Here is a 22,712-nt window from a genome sequence, read left to right as displayed (position 1 = left end):
TGGCAAAGTGGCCCAGCCACACTCATATAAGCATTCCAAAGCACATTTCCTGGCTTGGTTTGTCACGTTCTGTTGTCACCGAGTGTCACCAAAATTGATATGCACATTGCTACTATTGCTCAGTTTTTAACCTGTGAAGGTGATGAAAGACAAGATTAGCTGAACAAATTCAACTTCTTACCAGATTGATATAGGGGCATTGTGTTGCAGATACCCACCGTCAATCAGCAGCCAAAGAGCTTCAAGGGAAATTCAAGATTCAAGATTTAAGATTTTTTATTGGCCATGTTTGAACATGCCAAAAAAGGAATTTGACTTTGATACATCTCAGCCTCTGTTCAACATTTAGGTGACTAACAACACTCAGAACATGTGCGAAAATTGACAAACATTCTCAAACATCCCCTGATCTTAAACTCCCAGGAGGGCAAGGAAAAACTCAAAACTCCTACTAGGGGAAATGAGAAACGAGAATGACGAAATGAGTAGTTTGAACAGACTGCAACCTGGGTGAGAAGGGTCTGTAGAGATGTTACGAGCACGTTTCCTGGTCCTGGACAGGTAAAGTCCTGGATAGATGGGAGGTTGGTTCCTATTATCTTTTTTGCAGTCCTGATTGTCCGTTGCAGTCTGTGCTTGTTTTGTTTGGTCTTGTAAGTCAAATGAACCCTTACTGATTTCAGTAGACTATACAAACATTTATGAACAATTCAACTTCCAAAAAGTCTCTCAGAACGGCATTGTATTTGGCTATCTTAGTGACTTATGAAAGAGGACAGACAGACATGACAGAAAGGGAATTTTAGCAGCAGGGAGGCTGCTAATTTCTTGCTCTTTTATGTCAGCCATGGGAAGCCAAATCCTTTTATGAGGTTTTCAGATCTTGAAGTGGGCCTAAGTAGAGATGTCCACATACATTGTGAGGCTGGTTGAGCCCCGTTATTTTAATAATATAGGCAATGTCCGTACAATGATTTCCTTGAGTGACTTCCACCAAAACATGAAGGAAGAGGAAGGAGCGTTCCCTTTAAAAGTGGCTGTCTCAGAAGGTATTAGTTTTATTTTTCCAAAATGAATGGATAAGATACAAAATGATATTGTAATATATTATTATAGTTGGAATATATATATATATATATATATATATATATATATATATATATATATATATATATATATATATATATATATATATATATATATATATATATAAAGGAAAAATATACTGTGATCAAATGTGGAGTTAATGAAGGTTGACACTGCAGCTCAACATCAGAGTACAGACATGGGGGGAATAGTGAATGTCAGAGCTGTTTCCACTGTCAAGGGAAATTGGGAATAGATTAAAACTGACAGTTCCAAGCTTTAATAGAGGGCATCAGATGATGAAAAAGACAAAACCAAAGCACAACACATTGGACAATGTTGTGGAAAGCTTTATTCCCAAATGACTATATAGGCCCCTTAGAGTGATATAAACATTTTTGAAGCATCGTCTGATGCACACACACATCATCAGTGATGTAACCCAGGATCGTTTGAAGCAAACATCATACACTCTCCCCCAGGCGACCCAACCAAAGCTGATTAGGCCCTTACTTGTGTCCTAGTAGCACTACTCCACGGTGTGCTCCTTCTTAGCCACAAGAACCTTTCCGCAGCCTACTGGAAAACGTCTTCATTCACTGACACTGTACCACCTCGGTATCTTTGGTATTCTTCCACCGATTGGCCTATTCCATCTTGTTGTACAACCTAACAGTGAGCTCAGCAAGGTCTTGTCTCATACCTTATTGTGATGGTTGCTGGAAACTTGACTTGTCATGTCAGGAAACCATTATGCACTATGTGCCCAAGATGAACCAAGCTAACATACTGTACACTGCATCTTTTTGGATGAGGAGAATGCTGAAACCCATGCAAGCACAGGATGAACATTCAAACCCTACATATGAACCAAGATTCAACACAATCCCTAAGGAATCCCCTTCCTTTGAAGAAGCTGTGCTAATCATTGTTCTGTCTGTGCAACGAAAGTTTTCACACCAGTGGAGTGCAGTCCAAGCAGTAAGCTTTCAAGCTGTTCAAGACATTATGCTGGGATTGGACAACGGGAATGTTAAAACGTTGGAAAACATGATGGGTGTCTGTGTTCAAATAAACATATCAGCTTTTTTTGATTGAGAGAAGAAAAGCGCTGAACCTTTCATTTTTGGAATGATGAGTTAAATAATTTCAATTATGAACTATGAACTGAACAAATTCCATCCATCCATCCATCCATCCATCCATCCATCCATCCATCCATCCATCCATCCATCCATCCATCCATCCATCCATCCATCCATCCATCCATCCATCCATCCATCCATCCATCCATCCATCCATCCATCCATCCATCCATCCATCCATCCATCCATTTTCTGTACCGCTTTGTCCCCACAGGGGTCGCGGGCGTGCTGGAGCCTATCCCAGCGGTCATCGGACAGTAGGTGGGGGACACCCTGAACCGGTTGCCAGCAGGGCACACAGAGATGAACAACCATCCGCACTCACACTCACACCTAGGGGCAATTTGGAGCGCTCAATCGGCCTACTAAGCATGTTTTTGGGATGTGGGAGGAAATCGGAGTGCTTGGAGAAAACCCACGCAGGCTCGGGGAGAACATGCAAACTCCACACAGGGAGGGTCGGAGGTGGAATCGAAACGGCACCCTCCTAACTGTGAGGCGGACGTGCTAACCAGTCACCGCCCTGAAACTGAACAAATTAATTCTAAAATTTGTGAACTGAACTTTGAACTTGTTCATGTAGATAATGAACTTTTCCAACACTGCTCAAAAGCTAATCAATGTGAATGAAAGGATAGCTATTGGTCACGTCTCGTCCCCAGCCGTACCACTAACTGTCTGTTGTCATGGTTTCTGTCTGTGTGCTCGCCCCTCCCCTCCTGTGTGCCCATGATTAGTTTGATTATTCTCACCTGCCTCTTGTTACCTATTGTTACCGACACGACTCAGTGCCACAGGGCGGTAGTCATTGAAGCAGGAAGGAGCAGGTTTTTTCGGCACAGGTATGATGGTGGCAGCCTTGAAACATGACGGGACGATGGCCTGCTGCAGGGAAATGCAGTTCAGCAAATGGATGGATCTGCCCTGTTGTGTCCAAATAAAACCAGGAACATGACGATTAGCATGGCCTAGCACAGGACTGCCCAACCAGTTGATAGCCAATGACTAATAGCTCGTGAACTTTTCCTAAGCCAATTGCGAGGTGTGCAGGAGGACAAGAATAAAAAAAGAGAGCTTTTTGTGTGTCCGTCTTTACATTAATCTATATCTGTGCTTGACCACATCATACGCATCCCATCTGGCCCATGTCCACGAAAAAGTATTTCATAATAAAATAAAAAAGTAGGTCTCCTTTAATTTACAGGCACATGACCTGCATCACAGAACGCAGTCTGGGATTGCAGAAAGCATCGAGACATATGTATTTTTTGTCTATTCTCAAATTAAAGCTTGTTTGTTTGATCTGCAATGCACAAGTGGCATTTGGCAAAAAGGGAATCTCAAAAACCAGGAACGGCATTTTAAAACAGAACGAGAGATAAGATTATGGATTTTGTGCACTGGGCACGCTTCAGAAGTTTGTCCCTGCTTCCCTGGTTCAGATCGGCCACTCAGTGATTTTCTTTTTACACTCAGAGATCTACTTGTATCTGATTTATTTTTCTGTTTTGTTCATGTTTGAGTCTACCACACAAGATGCGGCATCTGTGCTCTGTATTTGCCCAGAGCGTGGAAAGCACTGAGCCGTATAAAACAGATTTGATTGCGACGAGTACCGCTAGGCCTCCGTACCACGAAAAAAAACCTACTGCTGCCTGCCAAGCACGCTCATTCACCCAGCGTCATCTGCTTGCTCATTAATAATAATAATAATAATAATAATAATAACTAGAATTTGCAATTTCTGGAGAAATTGCGGTTGAAGGCGAAATGTTTGAATAACTTTTTGGGGAATGCTGCCGAATGTTGTTGAAACCAGTGGAATTACTTGAGAAACGTAGAATTTAGAGGTGAAAAACGGAATTTTGGAGAATTTGGTGGAATTTCAAATATGAAAATGTGGAATTTATGGGAAATGGGAATTTGGGGAATAGGTCAGAAAAAGATGAAGAGTTGAAAGTTGGAATGGGTTGAATCGGTAGAAGAATGTGGAAATTAGAGGTGAAAAACTGAATTTTGAAGATTTTGGTGGAATTTCAAATAAATATAAATATTCCAATTTGATTTGGGACACTTCTGGTTTATTTGGGGTCACTTCCGGTTTAACAAGGTCACTTCCGGTTTAGCCTAGGTCACTTCCGGTTTATTTGGGTCATCATCCATCCATCTTCTTCCGCTTATCCGGAGTCGGGTCGCTGGGGCAGCAGCTTTAGGAGGGACTCCCAGACCTCCCTCTCCCCAGCCACTTCTTCCAGCTCATCCCAGGGATCCCAAGGCGTTCCCAGGCCAACCTAGAGACATAGTCTCTCCAGCACGTCCTGGGTCGTCCCCGGGTTCTCATTTCGGCCGCTTGTATCCTGGATCTCGTACTTTCGGTCACAACCCATAGCTTGTGACCATAGGTGAGAGTAGGAGCGTAGATCGACCGGTAAATCGAGAGCTTTGCCATTTGGCTCAGCTCTCTCTTCACCACGACGGACCAGTACAGAGTCCACATTACTGCCGACGCTGCACCGATCCGCCTGTCGATCACGCGCTCCATCCTGCCCTCACTCGTGAACGAGAACCCAAGATACTTAAACTCCTCCACTTGGGGCAGGATCTCATCCCCGATCCGGAGAGGGCATTCCACCCTTTTCCGACCGAGGACCATGGACTCAGATTTGGAGGTGCTGACCCTCATCCCGACCGCTTCACACTCGGCTGCGAACCGTTCCAGTGAGAGTTGGAGATCACGGCCTGAAGATGCCAGCAGCACCACGTTATCTGCAAAAAGCAGTGACGTGATGCTGAGGTCCCCAAACCGGAACCCCTCAACGCCTCGGCTGCGCCTAGAAATTCTGTCCATAAAAATTATGAACAGAATCGGTGACAAAGGGCAGCCTTGGCGGAGTCCAACCCTCACTGGGAACGAATCCGACTTACTGCCGGAAATGCGGACCGAACTCTGGCATCAGTGATACAGGGACCAAAATGCCCTTATCAGTCGGCTCGGCACCCCGTACTGCCGAAGCACCCTCCACAGAACCTCCCGAGGGACACGGTCGAACGCCTTCTCCAAGTCCACAAAACACATGTGGATTGGATGGGCAAACTCCCATGCCCCCTCGAGGATCCTGCCGAGGGTGTAGAGCTGGTCCACTGTTCCACGGCCAGGACGAAAGCTACACTGCTCCTCCTGAATCCGAGGTTTGACCTCCAGACGAACCCTCCTCTCCAGCACCCCTGAATAGACCTTACCAGGGAGGCTGAGGAGTGTGATTCCCCCAGTAATTGGAACACACCCCTTCTTAAAGAGGGGAACCACCACCCCAGTCTGCCAATCCAGCGGCACCGTCCCCGATGTCCACGCAATGCTGTAGAGGCCATGTCAGCCCCACAACATCCAGAGCCTTTAAGAACTCCGGGTGGATCTCATCCACCCCCGGGGCCCTGCCACCGAGGAGTTTTTTAACTACCTCAGTAACTTCGACCCAAGAGATTGGAGAGTCCGTCTCAGAGTCTTCAGGTCCTGCTTCGACAATGGAAGGTTTGTAGGTGGAATTGAGGTCTTCAAAGTATTCTCCCCACCGACTCACGACGTCCCGAGTCGAGGTCAGCAGCATGCCATCTCCACTGTAAACAGTATTAACGGTGCACTGCTTCTCCCTCCTGAGACGCTGGATAGTAGACCAGATTTCTTCGAAGCCGTCCGGAAGTAATTCTCCATGGCCTCGCCAAATTCCTCCCACACCAGGGTTTTTGCCTCAGCAAACGCAGAAGCCGCATTCCGCTTGGCCATACGGTACCTGTCAGCTGCCTCTTGAGTTCCGCAGGCCAAAATGGCCTGATAGGACTCCTTCTTCAGCTTGACAGCATCCCTTACCGCCGGTGTCCACCAGCGGATTCGGGGATTGCCGCCATGACAGGCACCAAAGACCTTACGGCCACAGCTCCGGTCGGCTGCCTCAACAATGGAGGCACGGAACATGGTCCACTCAGACTCAATGTCCTCCACCTCCCCTGGGACGTGGGAAAAGCTCTGCCGGAGGTGGGAGTTGAAGCTCTTCCTGACAGGGGATTCTGCCAGACGTTCCCAGCAGACCCTCACAGAGCGTTTGGGTCTGCCAGGTCGGACCGTCATCTTCCCCCACCATCGGAGCCAACCCACCACCAGGTGGTGATCAGTTGAAAGCTCCGCCCCTCTCTTCACCTGAGTGTCCAAAACATGCGGCCGCAAATCCGATCACACGACTACAAAGTCGATCAACGAACTGCGGCCCAGGGTGTCCTGGTGCCAAGTGCACACATGGACACCCTTATGCTTGAACATGGTGTTCATTATCGAAAATCCGTGTCGGGCACAGAAGTCCAATAATAGAATACCGCTTGGGTTCAGATCGGGGGGGGGGGGGGGGGGCGTTCCTCCTAATCACACCCTTCCAGGTCTCACTGTCATTGCCCACGAGAGCATTGAAGTCACCCAGTAGAACGATGGAGTCCCCAGAAGGAGTGCTCTCCAGCACTTCCTCCAGGAAGCCTAAGAAGGGTCTCTCTGAGCTGCCGTTCGGTGCATAGACACAAACAACAGTCAGGACCCGTACCCCCACCCGAAGGCGGAGGGAGGCTACCCTCTCGCTCACCGGGGTGAACCCCAATGTGCAGGCGCCCAGCCGGGGGGCAATAAGTATGCCAACACCTGCTCGACGCCTCTCACCGTGGACAACTCCAGAGTGGAAGAGAGTCCAGCCCCTCTCGAGAGGGCTTGTACCAGAGCCCAAACTATGTGTGGAGGCGAGTCCGACTATGCTAGTCGGAACCTTTATGCCTCACACACCAGCTCGGGCTCCTTTCCAGCCAGAGAGGTGACATTCCATGTCCCCAGAGCCAGCCTCTGCAGCCGGGGATCGGACCGTCAAGGTCTCCGCCTTTGGCCGCCGCCCAGCTCACTTTGCACCCGACCCCTTTGGCCCCTTCTCCAGGTGGTGAGCCCATGCGAAGTGGGACCCACGTTTTCTTTTTGGGCTATGCCCGGCCGGACCCCATGGGCGAAGGCACTTTTGGGGCAAATGTATTTGTCAAAATCCAACACCAAAAACAGACACGAACCAGCAACAACAGGCTAAACGATACGGTATGCTAACGTGACATACACAAACGAGAGGCTGAGAACGGGCCTAACGTAACATTCAGAGTTATTCAAATGATTATTACATAAATAACACGTTTATCAAACCATCTGTGTCACTCCAAATCATAAAATACATCGATCATCGATCGTGTAAACAATGCCGCGTACGCGCGCCGTCGGACTCGTGATTTGCATGTCTAATTATTCCACAGACCCATATAACGATATATAAAGTATATTTCAAATAACTATCATATAGCAACAATATTACCAAACCACCTGTCACTCCAAATCATAAAATACATCGATCATCGATCGTGTAAACAATGCCGCGTACGTGCGCCGTCGGACTCGTGATTTGCATGTCTAATTATTCCACAGACCCATATAACGATATATAAAGTATATTTCAAATAACTATCATTAATTCATTCATTCATTCATTTTCTGAACCGCTTAGTCCCCACGGGGGTCGCGGGCGTGCTGGAGCCTATCCCAGCTGTCATCGGGCAGTAGGCGGGGGACACCCTGAACTGGTTGCCAACCAATCGCAGGGCACACAGAGACAAACAACCATTCGCACTCGCACTCACACTCACACCTAGGGACAATTTGGAGTGCTCAATCGGCCTATCAAGCATGTTTACCAAACCATCTGTCACTCCAAATCATAAAATACATCGATCATCGATCGTGTAAACAATGCCGCGTACGTGCCGTCGGACTCGTGATTGGCATGTCTGGCGTGATGTGTGCTCGCATGCTGTCCATCACATCCTAAATTGCATTGCTGCCCCTTACTGTTTTTTTTTTTTTTTTTTTTTTTTTGTTTTTTTTTTTTTTACATCACCACACTAAATTCTCTTCACCAGACCTGTGCTTTTTAAAAACTCAAAAAACAGCGCTTTCCCCTCCCAGTTGTTGCGTCACGGCCAATGGTGAAATTTAAATCACCCTCGTTCAGTTTAGTTTGAAAATAACTATATTTCTTTTTCAGTTGGTTTTTTTTGTTTTGTTTATTTGTTTCATGAACTTGAATATTGTGCTTTAAAGTGTGAATTGCTTTATTCCTTTTTTCAATGTACTAAAAATAATGTGAGGTGATCAACTGTACTAGTAAGTAATGTGTTAATGATCAAATAATTTTTTTTGAAAAAAAAAAACACAAGTCGCTCCTGAGTATAAGTCAAAAAACTATGAAAAAAAACGCGACTTATAGTCCGAAAATTACGGTAGGTAAAAAAATCATGATAAAAGTGGTATTGACAAAATTGCCTAATGCAGAGCTCGAACCCACGACGTTGAGATTGGAAGTCTGACGCTCTACCTAGTGAGCTTACCAGTGTCTGACTGTTTAAGCGCTGGAATTTGCTTAATGAATGGCGCTAATGTGTAATAAGTAAATGTGAGATTCGAACCCACTCGAGAAAATGGCTCGTGTTGAATGTGCAATTAAGAATGAATGGGGGATTTTAAGGAACAATTTTGTTAATTACGCAAAAACTGTAAATGTTATGAACAAAAACAAATGGTAGCAAGCAATACGTGAATTTTTGAAACATGTGAAAGTTGGAATGGGGTGAATCGGTTGAAGCATGTGGGAGTAGTTAGGTGCCCAAAAGTGGGAGGAATAAGTTGTTTAATAACTAGAATTTGCAATTTCTGGAGAAATTGCGTGCGAAGGCGAAGACACTTTACACTATTGTGGGACTCGAACTCATGACGTTGAGGGTGGAAGTCTGATGCTCTACCTACTGAGAAAGGTGACTTACTATTGATGCGGTGGAATGATGCTAAATGATGAGAAATAAAATGATTTAAAAAATATGGTAAATTAATTATGATGATGTTGAATAAAATAAATGATTAAAATGACGTGTTAAAATTAAATAAATAAATGAATGAAAAAAAAGAGTTGAATGAAATAAATTATTTAAACGAAATAATGATTAAATGAAATAAAAATGGTAAATTAATTATGATGATTAAATAAAATAAAAATGGTAAATTATGATGATGATGTTGAATGAAATAAATTATTAAAATGCTATTTTTAAATAAAGAGAGAAATAAAAATGGTAAATTGATGATGATGATGTTGACTGAAATAAATTATTAAAATGATGTTTTTAAATTAAAATTAAATGAATAAATAAATGAATGAATAAAAAATAAACGAGTTCAGGAAAGAAATCATGATAAAAGTTATCAGATGTCAGATTCAAACTCACTCGGGAACATGGCTCGTGTTGAATATGCCATTCTCTACTAACTGAGCTAAACAGTGACTTAGTGTTGCTGTGGTGGAATGATGCTATTCAACGAGAAATAAAAATGGTAAATTGATGTTGACTGAAATAAATTATTAAAATGATGTTTTTAAATTAAAATTAAATGAATAAATAAATGAATGAATTCTCACTTGGGAGTTCAGCCTCGTCGTCAGTTGCGGCTACAATTATTCCACAGATCTACGTATACAACTATATTGTAGCGTTACCATAGTACCAGGCAATACGTGGGTTTGGTAACCGCCTCTATTTTACAAAACAAGAGCTCAACATATGAGCCAACACAGTGCTACAAGCAAGCGCCCTGGATTGCTCTTCTTGTGTCCCTTCCTTCACGGCCTTGCTAGACAATCGGAACCTACTAAAATCTAACAACATAGACGTTGCTACTCTCAATAAACTACACTGCTCAAAAAAAGTAAAGGAACACTTTGAAAACATCAGATTTCAATGGTGAAAAAAAAAGTTGGATATCTATACTGATATGGACAGTTTAATGTCTAGAACAAAAGGATGCCACATCTTTTGAACGAAATAAAAGTTTTCAGCCTACAGCGGGCTCAGTATATAGACACCCCAAAAATCAAAGTGAAAAAAATGATGTGGCAGGCTCGTCCATTTTGCCTAAATTCAATTTCTGCAATTCAAAACTCTTTTCAATATCTTGTGTAGCCCCCACATGCTTGTATGCATGATTGGCAACGTCGCGACATGCTCCTTATGAGACGACGGATGGTGTCTTGTGGGATGTCCTCCCAGATCTATCTAAGGGCATCAGTAAGCAGTAATTTTTTGGAGCAGTGTATATATCAAATAACTACAACATAAATAACAAGTTGATTCGCGATTGGTTTGTGTAAGCATGTATGACAAATCTTTTGATCTAATGTAAATGCTGGGATTACAGCCAAGCATTTCAGCTCAAACCTTATCTTTACATCTGGAACATCTGTACATCCCTTTTTGTCAGAGCTAAGCTAAATGTCCAAAGGTACACCAAGAGAGAATTTACATGACATTTATTGGGCAATGTCAATTTGGAGCACCACATAACCTTCCCTGTGAGACTATTGCAACTGATATCCCTAGAACGTGTAAAGCCCCAATGATCATCATCACACACACACATCTGGGTGTGGTGAAATTTATCCTCTGCATTTAACCTATCCCCATGTGATTTTAATCCATCCCCTGGGGGAGAGGGGAGCAGTGAGCAGCAGCGGTCCCGCGCTTGGGAACCATTTGGTGATCTAACCCCCTAAAGGGAAATGTGCTTTCAGCGGTTTGCAAACATATTTTTTAAGGTTGTGTGAAACATATAATCATATCAATATAATATCTAGTATTGGAGTGCTTGTGTGGATTGGTGGGGGGTGAGGAATGTGCAGGCACACTGCATGAACTTGTTTTCTTCTAAGAGTTATGGAACAGGCCCAGGAAGGGAGTACCAGACGAAGGGAGTACGGGACGGTACGGAACGAAGGGAGTACCGGACAATAACACCTCAAGGTCGGTGAGGAACGAGAACAAAGAACAACACCACGTCCAGGTGGTTGGGCTTCGAGAGGAAAAAACCAACCCCCTGACCAGAGTGATGACACCTCGACGGGGAGGAGATGACCATCGGCCAATCATCACACAATATTTTGCATGCTTTAATATTCATATTGTGTTTCTTTAAAACTGGGCAACCCGGAAGAATGTGTCGTCTTTTGGTGGTCACAAAAACGCACCAGTTTTAGTGTGAGGGACCCGGGACCCAGGCCTGTATTAGTGCGCTTTGTTAGGAATAAACAATTGGTAAATTTGGTCTGATTGATCTACTGGTCTTCTCTTTGACAGAACGAACTCGCAAAATTGTTAGGTGCGCCAGTGTGTGGATTAGGACATAGAAACTTGTGTTAAGTGTTGATCGCAATTTGGAGTCAGATAGCTAAATTCCGTATCCTAACACCCCCAATTCCAACCCTTAATGCTGAGTGCCAGGCAGGGAGGCAATGGGTCTCATTTTTATGGTCTTTGGTATGACCCGACCGGGGTTTGAACCCACAAACCTCCAGTCTCAGGGCGGACACTCTACCACTAGCCCACTGAGCTGGTTCCAAATGATGATAATGAATGATATATTGAAGAAGCAGTGTTATCCAAGACAATGGCAGGTGTACCCAAATCCAGAGAAGACTGGGTGGCGTGAAATTGAAATATTTAGCGAAGAAAAATGATACTAAATGAAATACAGACAAAAACTGACACTTAAAAACACTTACCGTATTAAATAACTTACAACAATCCATACAATCCAACAATGCACAAAGGGGAAATTGAATAGAAACCAGCAAATTAAAAACACATTGAGGCACAAATGGAAGATGAGTGGGAGTGAGTGAGATTGGAGGAGACACAATAAGCAGGCCAAATGCAGGAAGACAAAGACAAGGCTTGGGCCAAAGAACAGAGATAGCTCAGGTCATTCCTGGGGGCGACCAGAATGACAGGAGCAAAGAGCCCTTCAGGGCCTTTCAAGGGGACAGTTGAGATGTCAGGCTGCGTAGGTCCGGTAGGAGGTCTTGGTCAACAAGCCAGGAAGGGTATTTCCCATGGGGTATTTGCCGCTGAAGCAGAGGAGTCACTGACTGAAGAGTTTTAATATAACTCATGCTGGTGGGGGAAAATAAAAATAAAAATTTGTTTCCATTGACCTGACTGATGTTAATTAGTATTGGCTAATTATTACCTAATTATAATTAGTATTGGTGGTTTTAACTGTGTGCCCCGACACTTTCAATTCCCCAAATCCCACATAGTATATTTTTGGATCAGTTGCAATCTAACAAAAAATTCAAGAATAATTTATGAAGCATAAGCCATTCACATATATACGAACTCTACATTGTTCTCCCGCAATAAAAGTGTAGAACTCCCTAAGAGAACATGTGACATAAAGTAAAGGCTGTTAAATCTTTAAAATAGTTATGAAAATAATCGGAATATTTGTGGTTCAATTCCAATTTTTAAAATTATGTTTAGCATTAAATTATTGGATTAATATATGAAACCAAGCATAAAAAAACTGTAAAAATACCGCAAATTCTTCATGTTCGCGTGACTGGACAAATGTATTCATTAAGCTTATTTTTGTTCGTAAAAAGTGTTTTGATTTTCTTTCTATAATTAAACTAATTTTGATTTTCTTTCTATAATTTAAATTCATTGTCTAAACAGGGTAAATATTTGTTGAAAATGAACTCTCAGTGGAATGCATACTTTAAGGAAAATGTGTCATTGCTGACAGTGTTTTGGGTTTTTAAGAGCAAATCATGAAAATTATGATACTTTCCAACCATTATCTTGGACAAGAAGCTTCCCAGAGTGGTTCATAACATCAAAACAGCACTTTTGTTTTACATAAGTGCCCCAAGTCCGATTGCTGCATTTCTCCTGTCGTCTCTCACAGTGCTGTCAGCTATGATTGATGAAGTGTTTCTGACCAAGCATTGCCTACTCAAAGCCTCGCTTCCCTTCAAGCTGGGGAGAACTTTTCCTTTTTGTCTCACAGTTCCTTTTTTTTTTTTTCTTTTTTAAAATTCTGCCCTCTTCCGTTTTGCTCTGGGGTTGTGTGTGTCACTTCAACGCTCCCCCTTGCTCTGGCTAGAGGCGAAACTGCTCCCTCACTCCCTCTAATGTCCTCTTTATGTCGAAGTTCACATCTTCCTCTCTCTTTATACCCCTCTCTGCCTGTCGGGAGGTGACTGCTGTGGATGACTTTTTGTTAATTCAACATCCTAAAGACAATGCTGCCACACGCTCTGTCAACACTGGGTCATGACGAATGGCAACCCTTAGGATCATGTCACACAAAAAACATCACCAGTCTACGGCTTATTCGATACTTGTTTTTGGATTTCAAACAAACTGAAAATAAAATTTCAATCCTTTGAAAATGACTGTAAATGAGCAACTGTCTGTTGTAACATGCCAGAAGTATCAATTTATAAACGACAGCACCCAAGATATGCTCAAGAGCAGGTATGGGCAACTGGGGGGTGCCACAATTTTACTACTGTGGGGCCACACCCCCTTTCCTAACGGAATGTATGACAAAAATAGGCAAAATATTTGTAAATATGTGCTCTTAATATAATGACAGTAATTGTACAATATTTAGATTTCTTTTCCCTATAGTAACTATACCACACCGTCAACACAACTACACAATCCCTGAACACTATAAACATGTAATTAACCCCCTGTCACGTGCCTGCGGCACCTGCCATTTGACCACGCCCCTAATCAGGAAATCACCCACACCTGTCACCTGCTTGTTAGTCTCCCTATTTAAAGCCTGTCATCCAGTTACTCCTTTGTCAGTTCATTCCTGTATGCCACCCATTTGCTCTTTGTGCCTGTCAAGCTGTGCTTTTTCCTTGTTGCCGACCGCTTCCGTCAAACTGACCGAGCATGCTGTGATTGACACCTGCCTCGACTACTTGCTTGCCCTGACCATGCTGCACTCTTCTGCTCAGCCTCCCCAACCAGATTGGCAGTCCAGCTTTCCACTTCCCCTTTTCAATACAGATTCATGCTGAATTTGGTTGCCCTGTCTCTGTTCCTGACACCCCTGCTCTTCAATAGATCCCCCATGAATAGAATATTTCCAATCTTGTTTTGATTGCATACGTTCTTTCTTTTTTTATTTACTGGGATGAGTCCCTGCTCCCAGTGAATTTACAATAATGGCTCATTTAAAATGATATAATTAATTAAAATCTTGTCCCTGCGCCAAGGTATACTTGCATCTGGGATATTTTGAAAAGATCTCATTCCACCTAAGTTTTGTCACTTTCTTCCGCACTGCACCACTTTTAACGACCAAAAATTAGCAGTCATGTAAATATACAGTGTGTAAATGAAAATCATAAACCTCAGGAGGAATCAATCCCAAATGTTAGGCTCTTCAGCACTGTTGCCATCATGGCCCTCAGGCTCCTACTGTGCCATGTTTCACTCTGATCCCTTGTTGAATGTTCTTTTTATTCCTCTGTTTCAGTGTCCCAAGATGTGAAGCATGAAATCAGGTAATTCAGCAACACAAAAGCCTTTGAAATGTAAATTATAAGTGTTAGTGTGTTTGCGTAACTGAGCGAGCTAGATTGTGTTAGAAGCTTTTGATTGGAAGTCCGCGAGCAACTGAATTAACTCAAGGGGGCTTTTAATAATATTTCTTGAGAGGTAATTTTTTTTTTTTTATTTCAATATGTCTCCTCCCTATCAGAGACGTTCTCACCAGTTAACTAAAAATTGGACAATTATGAAGCTGGCATTTGTGTTTGGAGGGTGTATCAAATCAGTTTTTGAGGGACCTGATAAACATCAACCTTACGAGAAACTAAACACCACAACAAATCAATAAATCAGTCCCCTGTTTTATTTAAAAAAAAAAAAAAAAGAAAGACTAAAATACTAGAAAGACTTAACGTAATTTTTGGACTATTAGTCGCTCCGGAGTATAAATCGCACCACCCATAAAATGCACAATAACGTGAAAAAAAACATATATAAGTCGCTCCGGAGTATAAGTCGCACTTTTGGGGCAAATGTATTTGTCAAAATCCAACACCAAAAACAGACACGAACCAGCAACAACAGGCTAAACGATACGGTATGCTAACGTGACATACACAAACGAGAGGCTGAGAACGGGCCTAACGTAACATTCAGAGTTATTCAAATGATTATTACATAAATAACACGTTTATCAAACCATCTGTGTCACTCCAAATCATAAAATACATCGATCATCGATCGTGTAAACAATGCCGCGTACGCGCGCCGTCGGACTCGTGATTTGCATGTCTAATTATTCCACAGACCCATATAACGATATATAAAGTATATTTCAAATAACTATCATATAGCAACAATATTACCAAACCACCTGTCACTCCAAATCATAAAATACATCGATCATCGATCGTGTAAACAATGCCGCGTACGTGCGCCGTCGGACTCGTGATTTGCATGTCTAATTATTCCACAGACCCATATAACGATATATAAAGTATATTTCAAATAACTATCATTAATTCATTCATTCATTCATTTTCTGAACCGCTTAGTCCCCACGGGGGTCGCGGGCGTGCTGGAGCCTATCCCAGCTGTCATCGGGCAGTAGGCGGGGGACACCCTGAACTGGTTGCCAACCAATCGCAGGGCACACAGAGACAAACAACCATTCGCACTCGCACTCACACTCACACCTAGGGACAATTTGGAGTGCTCAATCGGCCTATCAAGCATGTTTACCAAACCATCTGTCACTCCAAATCATAAAATACATCGATCATCGATCGTGTAAACAATGCCGCGTACGTGCCGTCGGACTCGTGATTTGCATGTCTGGCGTGATGTGTGCTCGCATGCTGTCCATCACATCCTAAATTGCATTGCTGCCCCTTACGTTTTTTTTTTTTTTTTTACATCACCACACTAAATTCTCTTCACCAGACCTGTGCTTTTTAAAAACTCAAAAAACAGCGCTTTCCCCTCCCAGTTGCGTCACGGCCAATGGTGAAATTTAAATCACCCTCGTTCAGTTTAGTTTGAAAATAACTATATTTCTTTTTCAGTTGTTTTTTTTGTTTTGTTTATTTGTTTCATGAACTTGAATATTGTGCTTTAAAGTGTGAATTGCTTTGTTTTTTCAGTGTGAAATTTAAATCACCCTCGTTCAGTTTAGTTTGAAAATAACTATATTTCTTTTTCAGTTTTTTTTTGTTTTGTTTATTTGTTTCATGAACTTGAATATTGTGCTTTAAAGTGTGAATTGCTTTGTTTTTTCAGTGTGAAATTTAAATCACCCTCGTTCAGTTTAGTTTGAAAATAACTATTTCTTTTTCAGTTGTTTTTTTTGTTTTGTTTATTTGTTTCATGAACTTGAATATTGTGCTTTAAAGTGTGAATTGCTTTGTTTTTCAGTGTATTAAATAATATGTGAGGTGATCAACTGTACTAGTAAGTAATGTGTTAATGATAAAGTAATTTAAAAAAAACAAAAAAAAACCACATAAATCGCTCCTGAGTATAAGTCGCCCCCCCCCCCCCACACCCAAACTATGAAAAAAAAAACGCGACTTATAGTCCGAAAATTACGGTAATTCTTCTTCATGTCCAAATGCAAATACCTGGACTTGAAAACTGAAATGTGCTCTCTTATATATTAGTTTTTTTTTATAGTGGCCATGAGCCAGGGTACGGTTGATGGGTGAATTGGCCTCACTTGTCCAATATTGTTTGAGTTGATTTTATCGTTATTGTTTGGCCGTATGCCAGCCAGTATCAAAGTACAACGAGCTTGCTCGTGTAATCATTGGACTATTGATTGGTTTCTCGAAAAAAGAGAAAGTTTGATGTTTACAAAATGTAATAGTTATAGCAAGCTAACATTTTGGCAAAAGCATCTGCTGGAAATGTGGCTGCTATAAAATATTAATAGTTTTCTTGGACTTTAATCCCCTGCATGCGGGCTGGAGGCTGCACCCCCACCTGCACCAGTTTGCTGTACCTTGTTGCTGAGGACCTCAAAGCCTGCCATGTGACACCAGACTAAGCTCAGCTACTTGCCCCACGACAGACCTCGATGGAGAAATCTGGTTACCATAGTTGGCTATAAGTGCCTTTAAGTGCAAAAGGATCAAGTGCCCCGAAGTTCAAACATTGACATTAAAATTCAATATTTTATCATGGCACTGGGCTCATTTACCTGACTTCAGTGAACATTGACATTAAAATCACGAATGAATGACAAATTCCTAATGTTTAAGAAAAAGCGTATATTTATTTACTCAATATCTTCCACTTGTTTTTTGCATGTACAGACTAGTTAGAGAGATGAGATTTGGGTATTTTTTGATGTTGTTAATTTGACTTTCAAATATCAGAATGGGTCACATTTGACAAATACTATGAATAAAGTCAAACTACAACTGAACCTACAACCAAAAACCCGTCATTCTATATGAGTTTTATGTGAGAAACGTTTCTATTGTGAATTATGCAGTAATGAATTTAGCATGGATGCTGGCTGAAGAACTTGTTGAAATTCGCTTACTTGCCTGCAAGACTGATGATTAGTTGAGGAGTTCCCATTATTGAGGACGACCTTATTCATATCCAAAGGTCAGGACTATTAAATTGAGGGTATCTGGACAGGTAGAGTTTGGCAGAAGGGGAAGCTAAAGAGGGAGTGCCATTAATAGCTGAGAATGTATTTCTTGTGGCATTTTGTCTTGCTACAGTATATGGAAAGATTACCGCAAGAGAACGCAAGAGAACGGCATCGCCAGTAAAGGGGATGTATGGATGAAGCAACCCCTGAGTGAAGATGAATGTTGAATGGGGGACAGTACCAGGCAGCCTCATAATCTGTATGCTGGGATGAGGAAGAAAGAATTTGGAAGAGGAGAATGGAGACAAAGAATATTAGTCAGAGGAAAAGAGTGGAAGTCATCAGTGTGAGCTATTGAGAGAACAAGCGAGAGAATGTATCTCCCATCCAGATTTCCAGTGCTGCAGCTCCTCAGAGGAGCTGCAGATTTCTTTGGTACAGATAATCCTTTTATTAAATGACAGAATGGGATGGAAAAGGTAGAAAAAAAATGGCAATCAAAGTATGAAATATAATTTGAACATAAGCCTAAGGAATGATAAAGGATGGCAGTTAAAGGAAATCATCTAGAAATACGGTTCTGCAATGTTTTACAGTCAAAAGGGCAGCATAGACAGTTATGGCAAGCAAACAAAACCAATTACTGGTTTGTCAGTTTGAATTCCTAATGACCTCACATTATCTGTCTCCTCACATAAATTATTCTCCAGTGCAGTGTTAAGACTGCACATGAACTGACAATTCCTGCTTGAAGCGTCTCATGACTGTTAAGATGAGTCTTTGTATTACTTCACTAGAATGGTTTACGCCAGACATGTCCAAAGTCCGGCCCGCGGGCCAATTGCGGCCCGTGGTCAAATTTCATCAGGCCCGCAGCCTCTGTGATAAAATCTTTAGTATGTGGCCCGCCGCCATTGTTGACCAGCGCTTTAATACACACGTACCAAAGCTATTTTTTATATTTATGCCGCAGAAATGTAATCTCGCGCGAACAGGCGTGATTTCACAGCAAGAACATGACTCCAGCTGTCCTGCTATGCGGAGCATGCGCAAGTCAAATGCGGAAATAAACCTGTTGTAAAAAGGGTACGCGCGAACCGGCTGCGTGAACCCTGTGTGAAATGTTCATGAGGCGAAAATAATTTTAAACTCATGTAAATTTAAGGTATTTCATACAGTTTGTTCAATGTTATCGTATTTTATGTATTACTTATAACTCCTGTTTAAAATGTTCATGAGGCGAAAATAATTTTAAACTCATGTAAATTTAAGGTATTTCATAGTTTGTTCAATGTTATCGGACTCTTCAGATATGAATGAAAGGCAGAATTTGTGTTTTTAGAGTTGTTCACATCTGCCTGAGTGGCTTATATTTGGTTATTTTGTCATTTAAAAAATAAAGACAATTGGGAGAATGAAATTTGTTTTATAACAGTGTTTATTTGGATGAAATTGTAGTTAAAAAAATGTCCGAAAAAACTACTGGCCCCCGGGCCCCTTCACTTTATCAAATCGGGCCCTCCTTGCAAAAAGTTTGGACACCCCTGGTTTACGCAAACTTCAGGCTCCCAGAAACAGGCACAGCAAGTCATGCTAACCACCTAAACCAGTGGTCCCCAACCTTTTTTTGCGCCAAGGACCGGTTACGTGTGTCACGACTGGTCCCCGGTTGTTTTATTATGTGTAGGTTGTCATTATTTCTGTCCGTGTCTGTGTACTCGCACCTCTTTTCCTGTGTCCACTCACAATATATGTACTAATCACAGTCACCTGCCTCTCGTTACCTGTCGCGTATTCAAACCCTGTCTGCGTGTCACACGCTTGTCGGATTATTTCTTGTCTCACGTTTCTTGTCTCACGTCTCTGTCAGTTCTGTTTTTGTTTGCCAGCCTGTCGGTCAGTTCCGTTGATATTTGTTAGGTCGTTACGTCATGGTTGCCGGTTCTGTTAGTTTGTTCCCCATATCCTCTCTTCCAACTACCTTTTACCTTCAATAAACCCTGGTCCAAGCTGCATTTGGTCGCTCTGCTCATTCCGATCCGTGACTTGTCAGAAATATTTTTGTGGACCGGCCTTTATATAAATAAATAATAAAGTTATATAAATAATACATTTATTATAAATACATATATAAATACGATGAAATAAAATGAGACGACTGGCATAAAAACAAGTATAAATAACAAAAATAAAACTCACCATTACGTTGAATTAGTGGGAGCACTGAGCTTGTTTCTCAGAAACGAGCCAGTCCCATCTAGACAATGAGTGGTGGTTAAAGTTTGTTTTTTAATGCAGGATGCTTGGTCTCCATGTGCCGAAAGCAGTTTTGAAGGCTTCATTGCCTCGTTAGCTAGCCTGTCGCCACATATGCAGAGTGGGCTTGGCGCGTCAGTCACCTGTGGCGAAAAATACATGTTTTAAGTAGGACTCCAGAAATTTTAAATGCAGCTTTCCTTCTTAGAAGTCATAGCCTCTTCTTCTTCCGTCTTCTCATTGGCCTTTTTTCCCTTTCTGAAGAAGTTTTCCAAACATCTCTGTTTCTTGCTCATATTTGCTTGCTTCGTGGGCTTGACTGAGGTGACATGTCACGTGACCGAGACAAGCGTCTTGACCTGAACCGACGAATGTAATTGGGAAAGAATGGCCAATTTTTTTTACATTTTTCAAAATAAACCAGGACGGGCGTCTTGACCTGAATTATTTGGTCATCGCTCTCTCTCTCTCTCTCTCTCTCTCTCTCTCTCTCTCTCTCTCTCTCTCTCTCTCTCTCTCTCTCTCTATATATATATATATATATATATATATATATATATATATATATATATATATATATATATATATATATGAGAGAGAGAGAGAGATGCAGTGATTGCAGTGATGCACAATGTGAGTATGTGCAGCAAGGGTGTGTCTGTGGGGGGACAGGGTGTACTGATGATTTAAAAATACTTACTAAGCATGGAAAGCATCATTTGTGTCGGCTGTACAGGAAAATACACATTTAACATTACGAATATGATGTATTTTGGATTTTGAATTTCTGCAAGTTCATGTTAGCTTTAAATACTATCAGAAAAAGAACAACCATTCAGCATAATTTGTACAATAGACCACCATATTCTCGTTGTTGGGCCCTCTTAAATTCACACTCATTAATGGATTTTTAAAACATTTGAATGGGTTTTTTTTTCTTGTGAATGGGACAGACCCCATTTTTATGGAAAACGCATTGTGACCTTTTATTCCGGCTTGTACACGCTGAATGTCGAATAATTGTTTAATGCATTTGGTCATATGAATACACATCAAAAGTACGTTTTGATGGTTTTATTTGTTTTTTAATTCCATGTAATTCATAAGCAACTATGGTGTGTTTTCATCACATGCTTGATTTTTATATGATGAGTGAAACCTCCTATGTTGCCTCATTTTCAATGCAATGATTTTCAATGTTAATCGCACGCACAGCGGGATAACTCAACTCAACAGCCCAAACACATCTTGAAAGCTATAGCTGATACATTTATATTGACCTGTGCAACATAATTTTAAGCTTGTATTTCTAGACATCAAATTTCCACACTGCATACAAAAATTATTCACTATGATCAACTGTGTGACCTAACCTTGAACGGGGAGAGATGCAGGGAAATTTTTTTTGGAAAACTCATCGAGACCTTTTATTCCAGCTTGTACACGCTGAATGCCAAATAAATAGGTATAGTATGTAACTTTGTCAAGTCTAATGCATTTTGTCACATAAAATGTACAAAATGACCAACATGTTTTTTTTCCTTATGTTTTGAACAACAATAAATTAAAAAAAAACTGTGCAACAACAAGCATCCTTATCTGCAAACAAGCATCACTAATATAAGCCAGAAAAGCACATAATGCAAACGTTTGAAAAGTTAAGCAACACGTATCCACTTTTGTAAGAGAAATAAGATGTTTATTGTTACATTTGTTTGAAAGTTTTGTTATTTGCGTGAATTGTTTTGCAAAAATAGTTAAGTTACAAAAAACTCACCAGAAAAAAACTAATCAAAATACTGTGTTCAGTCTAGTGGGACTGGACAGAACACATTATTGTTAAGAAACTATTAGGAATGACTTATGGCATTTCTAACATGTTTTTATGTATTTGATACAAAATTTAGAACAAATCTGCGAGAGAAATAGGGAATTTACAGAACTGTATACAAAAGTGTGTACTTTTTCTCAATCTCAAGGTCCCTGGAATAGCATTCTTACAATTCTTGCAACGTACTATACATATATATTGAAAAATGCAAAGGTATTCTCCAGCTGCTAGTTAGCTGTTTAAGTTTCTCTAAGAAATAAATATGATTGATGATGATGATGGAATCTCCCGTCGATCCGACGGATGAGTAGACTAGCAGTTATTTCTGCAAGTCTTACCAGCACAAAGATTGTTTTAGGTGTCAAGCAGCCGTGCCGTCCCCTTGCCAACCTCTCTCCTTCAGAGGGTCGTTGCCCAACAGGTGCAGGTAATGCCACATGCAGGGCAGCCTAAGAAGGGCTTTACAGCATCCCCAATCCAACCCTTAATTCTGAGTGTCAAGCAGGGAGGCATCGGGTTTCATTTATTTTTTTAATAGTCTTTGGTGTGACTCGGCCGGGGATCGAACCCACGACCCCCCAGTCTCAGGGCGGACACTCATACCACAAGGCCACTGAGCTGGAGAAATATAAATAATAAGAAATAAATAAGAGGAATAAACCAACTTAGGGCAGTGTCTGATTTACACCCAGTGATTAAGCCGGTCACTGACGGTCAACTGTGTCAAAAGCATCACTGACACCTAACGAAAAAAGCATTGAGCCCTCCCCTTCATCTGCTTTTAAAAGCAGGTCACTTTGTACTCAGGCAGTGTTGAACATCAACAGAC

The 22,712-nt window shown here is 41.6% G+C and overlaps 1 pseudogene; it reads right to left on the bottom strand.

The window, feature by feature from the left end:
• Window positions 1–876: 876 nt before the first annotated feature.
• On the bottom strand, window positions 877–22,322 carry LOC147061286 (uncharacterized; annotated as a pseudogene).
• Between the last annotated feature and the right edge of the window lie 390 nt (window positions 22,323–22,712).

This window comes from Syngnathus leptorhynchus, chromosome 2 (assembly GCF_054491065.1).
Source record: "Syngnathus leptorhynchus isolate UIUO chromosome 2, UIUO_Slep, whole genome shotgun sequence".
Classification (NCBI taxonomy): Eukaryota; Metazoa; Chordata; class Actinopteri; order Syngnathiformes; family Syngnathidae; genus Syngnathus; species Syngnathus leptorhynchus.
This window is presented reverse-complemented; position numbering and strand designations above follow the sequence as displayed.